The following is an 11528-nucleotide window of genomic DNA, read 5'->3' on the forward strand; positions in this document are numbered from 1 at the left end:
GGTAAAACACTCAAACCCAGTCACAGAGGAGAATATTTTTAAGGTTGGGTCTTTTCAGCCCCTGATTCTGTCCTCAAGACATTTAACGTGGAAATGTTCAGTAAAGCCCAGCATTTCCCAGTGTGAACCCAGGAGGCGGATTTAGAGTGAGCTGGAAAGGTTGTGAGCCAGTTTACCAACCATGCACATACCTGGGTATGTGTTTGTTGTAAACAGCATCCTGAATCACAAACCAGCATTTCCCAGGTGTGAGTTCTGTAATGAGCAGTATCTGTTTATGATGGAGAATGCAGCCTTATCATACAGAATCCTCCAATTTGCTTTCCTATGGGTAAAGTTAACTCTGCTCTCCTACATCTCATTTCTCAGAACAGCTCCAATGAGCAGCAACTGGGATTCCTTTGCTGACAGTGTTTCTTATGGAAATCGCCCTATAATTTACCTTGCCAAAGGTGCTTCAACTAATGCACTAGATGAAGCTAACTACTTGTAATTCAGTCCCCAGATTTGATCTCCAGGGACACGGGGGTAAGAGGGATTAGAACTCTGATTTGTATCCGTACCTGGGTGCACAAATCGTTCACAAAGAGAAATACAATAGGTAAGAGTCTGATCTGACTCTGCTTATTAATGCATCAGAATAGCCCTTTCTCCTGGTCCGTTTGCTTTGATATTCCACACTGCAACTTGCAGGGAGGCTGTTACCCTACAGATTGCATAGGTTGGCGGCACGATGGTTATTGTGCTGGAGATATTTTGATTGGTTCCACATTCACTGCAGCTGATGTGACTGAACAGTGTCCCGGCAATGACCCAGAGGAAAACAGTCCCGCACCGCTGCGGCCAGACTCAGCAACGAGGCGGCTTGTGAAACGACTGCTACTTCCCAGGGTCCTCGCGCTTCGTACATCTGGGCTGCATCCCAGCCTGAAGCAATACTGACTTAGTTCACGGGTAATTTTGATTGAATAGTGAATTAAAACTGAGTGCGAGAAAACCATGCAACATGCAATGAAGCCATAGGTCAGGGTTTTAAAAATGGAGGCCTGAAAGACCATATATGTAGGCACCTGAAACAGTGGGCAGATTTTCAAAAGCTCCAAGTCCCCAGCAGTCCCTGTTGGCTGAAATTTTCAAAGGCACCTATATGATTGAGGAGCATAAGATTCATTGACTTGGATCTTGTGCTCCTAACTCACCTTGGTGCTTTTGAAAATCCCACGTTGATTTTAGAGGGAGCCTATCATGTGTTGCGACCATCTGAAAATCAGGCTACTTAATTTAAGTGCCTAAAGATGTAATTAAGGAGCCTGGCTTTAGGCTCCCATTTAAAAAAAAATATCTCGGAATGAGTCTTAATAATCTGTTTTCCATCTGTGGAGAGCCGTTTTCCCCGCAATCCCAGCTCAGTGTGGGACAATGTGTGCTGAAGAAAACTTTTATTAATATTTTACCAGCTGTTATCACCCGATGAGTTCTTCTTCCTGAGTTTTACACTACAGCATGAATTCCAGCTAACCCCAGTGCTAATAGGGAAATAGCCTGACAGGCATGATTGCATTCTACATAGGAACTGATGAGTGAGGCATCCAGTGAAGAGTCATGATGACCTAGATGTGACCAGTGTGCTGATCTGTTGTGCCGCTTGCAAAATGATGGCAAAAACTGGTCTTGTACATTTAGTGAATAGCATACAGTGGTTTTTCATTATGAAAAAACTTCCTATTATGTAAGCAAAATCTCGCTGGCAGCCACATAGCGTCAGAATGCAGACGTGTGGGAGGAAATATCACTGAAGGATCCTGTGGAGTGTAATCAATAAGGGGCAGTGGGGGTCAAACATTTTAAAGGTATGGACGAATTGGAGAGAGTCCAGCAGAGGGCAACGAAAATGATTAGGGGGCTGGGGCACATGACTTATGAGGAGAGGCTGAGGGAACTGGGGTTATTTAGTTTGCAGAAGAGAAGAGCAAGGGGGATTTGATAGCAGCCTTCAACTACCTGAAGGGGAGTTCTAAAGAGGATGGCGCTCTGCTGTTTTCAGTGGTGGCAGATGACAGAACAAGGAGTAATGGTCTCAAGTTGCAGTGGGGGAGGTTTAGGTTGGATATTAGGAAAAACTTTTTCACTAGGAGGGTGGTGAAGCACTGGAATGGGTTACCTAGGGAGGTGGAGGAATCTCCATCCTTACATGTTTTTAAGGCCCGGCTTGACAAAGCCCTGGCTGGGATGATTTAGTTGGGGATTGGTCCTGCTTTGAGCAGGGGGTTGGACTAGATGACCTCCTGAGGTCCCTTCCAACCCTGGTATTCTCTGGAGGTCACTCAGTTTGGATATCCTAGACCTCATTTGATGACTGCAGTGGTATCACAATGGATTTATATTATAATATACATCCGGCTCTGTGCTAGCTCCTAGGTATTCACCCGCGTCCACTTGCAGTCAAGAATGAGAGCATCACGTTGGATCATTTGATTTATTGTTCCCTTTCCCACACCAAGAATATGTGGGACCAGCTTCACTCTAATTTCAGGGAGCCATCACTCTGCCGCTGCTCCAAAATCATGCCCGTGATGCAGAGTCATCTGGCTTCCAGAGCCCTCAGTTTAAAAGCTGCAAAGACTCCAGGGAGACATGGGCAGCCCCCAGTTTATTCGCCACAGGAGAAAACCACGTACAAAAAAGAAGCCAGGCACAAAGCAGGTTCCTTTACCAGGTGCCTGGTCCAATGACATGACTGCCAGTGCCCGCCCCGTCCATTGACTTCACTGGTGCAGATTGATGCTCTAGGAGGGGCCCTGTTAGTGCTGTCATTTCCTTTGCTCCTAGACTGATTTCCCTTTGCTAATCCTCTCGTTTATATTTTGGGATGGGTCCCAGCCCACTGTGCCCTTAAAGGGAGAGCACCCTATTGCAATGCCATTTTGTTACCTGTTTGTTAGTGGGGGGAACTGATGCTTGCTATGCTATCAATGCTTCACTTTTAATGAGGACCCCAGTACGCTGATAGCCCTGCACAGCTGACCGGGATCATAGCATCAAAGGTGATCAGGGTTGGAAGAGACCTCAGGAGTCTACCCCCCTGCTCAAAGCAGGACCAAACCCAACTAAATCATCCCAGCCAGGGCTTGGTCAAGCCGGGCCTTAAAAACTTCTAAGGAAGGAGATTCCACCACCTCCCTAGGGAACCCATTCCAGGGCTTCCTCACCCTCCTCGTGAAATAAGGCCAGCTCGTGCTGTCATGCAGTTGCTAGCCTAGCATCCCCTTGCCCAGTGACACTGACTATATTACTGCATTAGGAGAGGCCAAAGGCTGGCAATGCTCAGGAATCTTTTTCTTTCCAAGGGAAATTTTGGATGACAACAAAAATTTTTTTCACTGACATTTTCTTCCAAATTTGGGGCATTTTGTCAAAAATTGTTCAAACTGGAATTTTTTTCAGGGTTGGGGTTTTTTTTGGCCGGGGGGAGTGTTTTCTTCACAGAACCATAATTTTCAACAAACAAGATTTTTTGGGCGAAAGTTTCCATTGCAGTGAAAAAATCATTTTCCGTGGAAAAACAATTTTTAGACTAACCCCCAAACTCTAGCAAGGACATTTTAAATCGATAAGCCAACACTTCTCTTTCATAAGCAAGTCTCTGATGTTGGATCATATTCCTGCTAGCCAGCAAGAGCAGGTATTTCCCCAGCCATGCAGGGCCTAGCTACGGTTGGATTCCACTGCCTGGTGTTAAGCCTGTTTCCTGCTGCAGTGTCTTAATGAACTATGGGCTCTCAGATCCTTTCCTGTGGGCAAAGAGATTAATAGAGGCACCTGGAATGCTTGCCCTAATTGACTGTTGCTGCAGAGCAAGGCCTATGTGTTAAGGTGATGAGTTTTCAATCCCTGGAGTCAGAGTTGTGCTCAATGACAAATAGGACTGAAAAAAAAATCCTCCTTAGATCTTTGCATTTTCTCCAACCATTCATCAAGCTCAAGTTCTACCTTCCAGAGGAATTTTTACTTCTCTCTCCCTTTGCTGAATCCACAGCACCTCTGCCATCAATTTCCTACGTACATCCCTTGATTACTGGGGATTCTTTTTGTATTGCTGAGTTGACTGAAGGGTGAGTCCCTTCTGCATTTGAGATGAATGGATACACACCATTTAGTTTTATCCATTCCTCCGGCTGTGCTAGCAGGTAAGTTTGGCCTCTGAGTCAGGTGCCAGAACAGCCTGGTTTTGGATACTGGATACCTTTACTGAGGTTGCCACGGGGCAATGAAAGGGCATCCAGGTTTAACAGCCCTCTACTAGGTGCAAGAATTTCACCTGACAGCGCTTGTGTGTGTCAGTTCAGTGTGGAGGCTATAGTGCCAAGGTGAAGGCCCAAAACAGGTTTACAATCAAAATGACCTTTGCAGAACAAATGGCGTTTGCAACTTGCTGTAGATAAATGCAGACACATACAAATCCATCACACTAGGGCTTTGCAAGTTAGATTCTCAGAGCCTTTGGCTTCTTTGCTTCCAGTTTCCAATACACTTGGGTTGATTCAGCAACCTCTGGGCTCCCTTTTGGAGTGAGCTAGAGGGTATGCGAGTCAATTGCACTATGATTTAGTGTCTAATTCTGTGGTGTCACAGTGCAGCTGGCCATGGGGCATGTCTTCCAACTATTGCCCCAACTATCTTGCCAGCAAGTTAAAGTAATCTGGGCTGGATGAATGGACTATAAGGCGGATAGAAAGCTGGCTAGATCATCAGGCTCAACAGATAGTGATCAATGGCTCCATGTCTAGTTGGCAGCCGGTATCAAGTGGAGTGGCCCAAGGGTTGGTCCTGGGGCCGGTTTTGTTCAATATCTTCATTAATGATCTGGAGGATGGCGTGGATTGCACCCTCAGCAAGTTTACAGATGACACTAAACTGGGAGGAGAGGTAGATACGCTGGAGGGTAGGGATAGGATACAGAGGGCCCTAGACAAATTAGAGGATTAGGCCAAAAGAAATCTGATGACGTTCAACGAAGACAAGTGCGGAGTCCTGCACTTAGGACAGAAGAATCCCATGCACCGCTACAGACTGGGGACCGAATGGCTCGGCAGCAGTTCTGCAGAAAAGGACCGAGGGGTTACAGTGGACGAGAAGCTGGATATGAGTCAACAGTGTGCCCTTCTTGCCAAGAAAGCAAATGGCATTTTGGGCTGTATAAGTAGGGGCATTGCCAGCAGATCGAGCGATGTGATTGTTCCCCTCTATTCGACATTGCTGAGGCCTCATCTGGAGTGCTGTGTCCAGTTTTGGGCCCCACACTACAAGAAGGATGTGGAAAAATTGGAAAGCGTCCAGCGGAGGGCAACAAAAATGATTAGGGGACTGGTACACATGACTTACGAGGAGAGGCTGAGGGAACTGGGATTGTTTAGTCTGCAGAAGAGAAGAATGGGGGGGCTTTCAACTATCTGAAGGGGGGTTCCAAAGAGGATGGATCTAGACTGTTCTCAGTGGTAGCAGATGACAGAACAAGGAGTAATGGTCTCAAGTTGCAGTGGGGGAGGTTTAGGTTGGATATTAGGAAAAACTTTTTCACTAGGAGGGTAGTGAAGCACTGAAATGCGTTACCGAGGGAGGTGGTGGAATCTCCTGCCTTTGAGGTTTTTAAGGTCAGGCTTGACAAAGCCCTGGCTGCGATGATTTAGTTGGGGATTGGTCCTGCTTTGAGCAAGGGGTTGGACGAGATGACCTCCTGAGGTCCTTCCAACCCTCATCTTCTATGATTCTATTGGAGAAGCCCCCAGATACAACAAATTCTGCCATGAGCCTGCATAGATATAGACACGGTACAATATGCTTGGCTGTCCATCCTCCCGGTGTTCTGCCAGTGCTCTGGGAGAGATGTCACCAAACCTCAGCTGCTGAAGTCTTCTGCTGTGTTGACTCACCAGTTTGAACCCTTTGGCCTTCATGCTTCCACTCTCCATCAGAAATCCCCAGTCCAGGGAATGAATCCAGGAGCCCGCTGCCTTAGCTGGGTCTCAGTCCTCCTTGGCACAGTTGGGTGGAGGATGCTCCACACCTGAGAGGTTAAGCTCCTGGGAGATGAATGTTGTTTTTTACTGAGAATGGAGGGCTGTGCTGATAAATCATTGGATAATGTGAGAGTGGGTAATTTTCATTCCTGCACAGGGAAATTTGCATAAAATCATACTTTAAAAACTAAACAATTCAGGTGACATGACAGTCCAAATTAGGACTTGATGATGCGTGGCAATTGGAAATAGGCAAGGAGATCATAAAAATCTACTGGTTTCAGAGTAACAGCCGTGTTAGTCTGTATTCGCAAAAAGAAAAGGAGTGCTTATTTCCCCTCCTACTGTTCTTGTAAAGTGCTGGAAATGGCCCACCTTGATTTTTCCCCTCCCCGCCCTCCGCCGCTCTCCTGCTGGTAATAGTTCACTTTTCTTGATCACTCTTGTTACAGTCTGTATGGTAACACCCATTGTTTCATGTTCTCTGTGTATATAAAATCTCCCCACTATATTTTCCACTGTATGCATCCGATGAAGTGAGCTGTAGCTCACGAAAGCTTATGCTCAAATAAATTGGTTAGTCTTTAAGGTGCCACAAGTACTCCTTTTCTTTTTATAAAAATCTACTGTAATCTCAGTGGCAAAGAGCAGGAATAATTCTTTGCCATTGACATATTTCAAGCAAGAGAAGGATATGCATCAATCCCACCCAGATCCCATCCGCATCGCATGGCTGTGAAAAGCAAAGTTAATTTCCCAGCTTCTGATGCAAACATTTGACCTGCAATGGCGACCAGGACATGAGTTGTTTTGTGAGTCCAGCATTAGAGAGAAGATCAAAAGGTTTGATGCTAAATTAGAGAGATCTCTCCAGGCTTTAAACAACTTTGTGAGCCCCCGTGGCTACCAGGGAGATCGGGGGTGAAATCTTGGCTCCATTGAAGTAAAATGGATGGCTGTCTGCATTCTAGTCTGAAACACTGCCTCAAACCCACCCACAAGGGCATAAGGTCACAGCTGTTCAGTGAATGAGGAATTCTACCATGCTGCCGTCAGTTTAGAACTATGGAGTTGAATATGCAGAGAAACTGAGCATCCTATTTTGGAGCCATTTCTCCTGCCTGTTCCCTCCTGAATTCCCAGCTCGAAATTCAGAGCCACATGTTAAAGCTCCCATCATCCCCTCTCTGGTGCTTAACAATATTTTTATTTTTGTTGCAGATTTAGCTGATTAAAAAACAAACCAACCAAAAAGCAAACTCCACCACCGCCTTTAAAACCCTGACATTTGTAATGGCCAAATTCCTGGAGCACGTTCGCATGGGTTTGCTGGTGAAGAGGGGCCTGCAGCCATAAGCTCTTAAACCTGGTGAGTTCAATAAATAAATAACTGATGTCCTGCAGGAACCCGGGGATATATGTTTCTCATTTGGTGTAATTATAATAAAAAAAGCAATTAGAATGAAGGAGGATGTGTCAGGAGAGCAAGTGCTCAAAAGAGGAGTAAATTGAAATTGCAGCTCATTAAGAATTAAAAAGAGCAATTACTTAGAAAGCTGAGGCATTACTGCTAATGGCAGGGAGTTTCTAACATGGTCCAAGTTTAGGAGTCACAACAGGGTAGAACCAAACTGCACTGGACCTGTTAGTGTTAGCATTATCATGTATTGTTTACATTCCAGTAGGACCCAAAGACCCCCATCAGGATCAAAGCTCCATTGAACTGGGCTCTGCACAAACAATTAGGAAGGCACAGGCCCTTCCTGAAGTACCTACAATTGAAGATGATGAAGGGGAAGGAAAGGGATTAAAGATACAAGCAAGGCACTTAGGATGATAAGCACATGCCTCGTTAATTTCATACTCGCCTCCCCTCCCCCCACCCTTCTATTTCAAATTAAATGTTAATAAAATGTGGTACTTGCTACATTTTTTAAAAATCTGCCTTTTTAACCCGGACTTTACCTATTTTTATTGATATATTTAAAACAATTGCCGTTCTAGTTATTTATTATCCTTGCCTTTTTCTGCTGGAATCTCAAGGCTCTTTCCAAGGATAGCTCTGACAAGGACTGGATGACACCAGATACACTGCGCCCCCACCAATGTGGAAGCTCACTGTGATCAACTGATTAGCAGCATGTAACCGCCGCGGGGCAGAGACTTTTCCTACTGCTTGCTCTGTCCAGCCCTGAATAGCCCGTTGCCAGCTCGTAACAAACAACGCTCATGGCACAATGATCCTCCTGCAGGCAGATGGGTGAGCTGTGCTCTGCAGTTCCAACAGTTTGCCCAGCTCAGCCTGGGTTTGAGCAGAATGAGAAGCATGGCTTTGTCATTCATCGTTGAGAGTCGCTCAGATACTATAGTGATTGGGGGGCCATATAAGTAGCTCAGAGAGAGAGCTAGATTATCTAGCCTCATACACACCAAACTAGATTGGATTAGATTATGGTCAATATCAAAATGTACAATGTTGCCTTATTACAGGTAGCATCCCAAGGCTCCTTGAGACCTGGCCAAAGCATTCTTCACAGTGTTTAAATCCTAGAAATCTCTGACCTGGATGAGCGGAGGTACTGCTCTGCTTTTATTATTATTATTTATATTGCAGTAATATTATTATATTACTTAGAGGCCCCAAGCGAGAGGGACATTGTGGGCTGCATTGTGCTAGGTGCTGTAAGTACAGACAGTGAGAAACAGCCCTTGCCTTGTAGAGCTTCCAATCTAAATAGACAAGGCAGGTGGTGGATGAGAGAAAGGCAGCGTTATTATGCCCATTTCACAGCTAAGCAGAGAAAGATTAAGTTACTTGCCTAGGTTAGGTAGGGAGTCTGGTAGAGCCACTTCTGCTTCCTATAGTAGCTGTGCAAAGTGTCTGGTGACCTGCTGTCGGTTTGTGTCTAATCACCAACCCTGTAAAATGATTATAAATTAGCAGAAAGGAGCGGGCGACTCTGCAGCCCAGCCTTCGGCTCTCCATTAATGGGAAGTGCTTCATTCTCGCTGTGACATGTTCAACTCCGCACGGTGCTAGAGAGGTGGCAGCGAAAGGCAAGCAAGAAGCATTTGAGCCACGCACGGCTTTTAAAAAGGTGCTTTCTGGGGAATTGTGAATTAGTTATTAAAAAGGGGAACTGACTGGCTGCAGTTGGTCTGAGGCCAGCGCCACAGGAACCCAGCACGCTTGAGTCAGAAATGCACCGTTAGCATCTCCTGCATGATTTACTGATAAATCTTAAAGGATTTTAAATCCTTAAATCCTAAATCTCCCCTAACAGAACTTGGTGGGTTTACATTGGATGAGAGGCAGGAATCCTCTTCATCTTGCTTCAAATGCTACGAGGGCTACATTGAATAGGGACCCAGAAAAGTGTTCCATCCTGCAATTAGGAACACGGGCAGGCTTTGCCATCTGGAATCAGACCATCACCTCAGCCAGAAGATCCTCCTATGTCCACCAGTAGCGCCATGTCACATGTGTCCTGGCATGACCATAGTGTCACATGTCAATATGTCCGATCATGATTGTTTACTGTACCTGTCACTGATGCCAGCTTCCCTACGCCACAAAGAAGTGCTGCATAAATAGCCCACGTCTCAATTTGGTAAGCTTAAATGACCATTGTGGGCTGCCAGTAGCACTGCGTTCATGTTTATCCCCATGCAAGTGCTTGGAATGTATCATTCTTAGGGGTACTGCACCCATGGCTCTCGTATGGGGACAGTACGACTCTGAAACTGATATAGGGCAAACGCTTACGGATCTAGGACTTGTATGGAGACTGCAACTATGAAGCCGTGATTTGTATGTGGAGAATACTCACAGCATGGAGCTATACCACCCACTGTCCCCACACCAGGTACAGAGCCATATGCCATACTGCATGGAGTTCAGACTGATAAGGGGCTGACGGCCATATGTCATATAGGGACAGTTACCCTATGGTTCTGTAATGCCAGTGAAGGCTGGGCCCATACTCTGCATTGTGCTAAGCCGTGGCTGCCATCAAGCTTGCTGTCATTCCCTCCTGATAAGAAGCTGTTGCCTGGCCATATGCAGCAGGGTCTGTCAACCGAAATGCACGTTGGATGGCTCAGTTGAGTTATGACAGGAGCCATAACCTGGTCAAAGAGCCAGACGGACCCGCACGTCTTCTGAGGTGCTGCGAGTGGACCTGTCTGTTTCCCTTCAGCTGCCGGGGCCTGTTGGAGAGCTGCAGGGAAAGGTGTGTGCATTCAGCCCAAGTTCACATTAAAGGCAGCTGCCCCCAGGCACCTGGCAGGGCCATGGGAACAGTTAGGGTCCAAATAGACTCTGTAGTGGCAAAGAAAGCAAAATAAAACCCCCTCTGGACTCTGAAGGTTAGAGAGCTCACAGTGACTGTGGTTATAAGCCCAAATCACCAGGCTGGGAACAGTGTCACGCTCTGCACAGTGTCACTGGCCTTCCACAGCCTGGAGGGGTTTGAAATAATGCCACTGGCTCTGCCCGTGCCACAGAAACTGCGATGCGATGGGGATGTGCCACACTCTCGGCTTGTGTGTTTGTTCATGGATGTGTCAGGTACAGGCCACGGGCTGGGTGGATGGAGGAGGATGCTTGCGAAGCGGGGCCTTGTGTGGGACGTGTGTGTGAGGTGCTAGTGGGGCTGGATGTGCACCTGTTCACCTCTTGGCACAGAGTTCAAAGGGATGGTAGTGAAATATTAGTGGGCTGAAGGGGGGTTCCCCCAAATGTTGGGCCAGATTCTGACACCCTTGCTCACACTAAGTAGTGCCTTACTCTGTGAGTAGCGCACCGGTTTATCTGAGACTGAGTCTGCCAGAATCGCGTCCTCGGAGAAATTTAGGACGTCATTTTATCCAGCACAGTTACAAAGCAGGACCGTCACACAGAGGCTTTTATGACTGTTATTCCCTCTCCGCGTTAGCAGGAGCCTTCTCTCCTGGCAGCATGGCCTCTTCCCTTTCCTCTGCTGGGCCTGCTTGGCTCTGAGGCGGCATGGCCAGCCCGTGTGACATCAGCACTGTGACGGTATTTATCTTCTTTTCGGTGTGAACAGGTGGGAAATGCTGCAGGTTTGTTACTATCGGTGTCGCTGTTGCTTTTCCTTTCTGGCCATGAACCGGACTCCGTGGCAGTCGATTCTGAACTAGGACGGTCAAATTAGTCAAGCCCCAGGGAGTGGCGTGGCTCAGCACTAGGGCTGCCTCTGTCTAAACCTGATCTCCCCTAGGAAATGCACCCGGAACTGGCTGCAGTTGCGTGGGAATATGAGTGCAACTGAGCTAGTGCTCAGGGTTACGGCTTAATGGCAGATGCTGCCAAGACTTCTGCACTGTTTCAGAGATGTGCTTAAGCCTTGCTCTGAGCAGACCTGCTGCAGGCAGTGTCTGGGCGTTTCTTCTCCTGGGACAGTACCTATTACCTAAGCACCGAAGTACCTTGGTGGGTCCCTGGCCTTGTACCTTAGGCCCTCATTGTGGGGCTAATGGGGCTTGTGA

Source organism: Caretta caretta, chromosome 22 (genome assembly GCF_965140235.1).
Source record: "Caretta caretta isolate rCarCar2 chromosome 22, rCarCar1.hap1, whole genome shotgun sequence".
NCBI classification, from domain to species: domain Eukaryota; kingdom Metazoa; phylum Chordata; order Testudines; family Cheloniidae; genus Caretta; species Caretta caretta.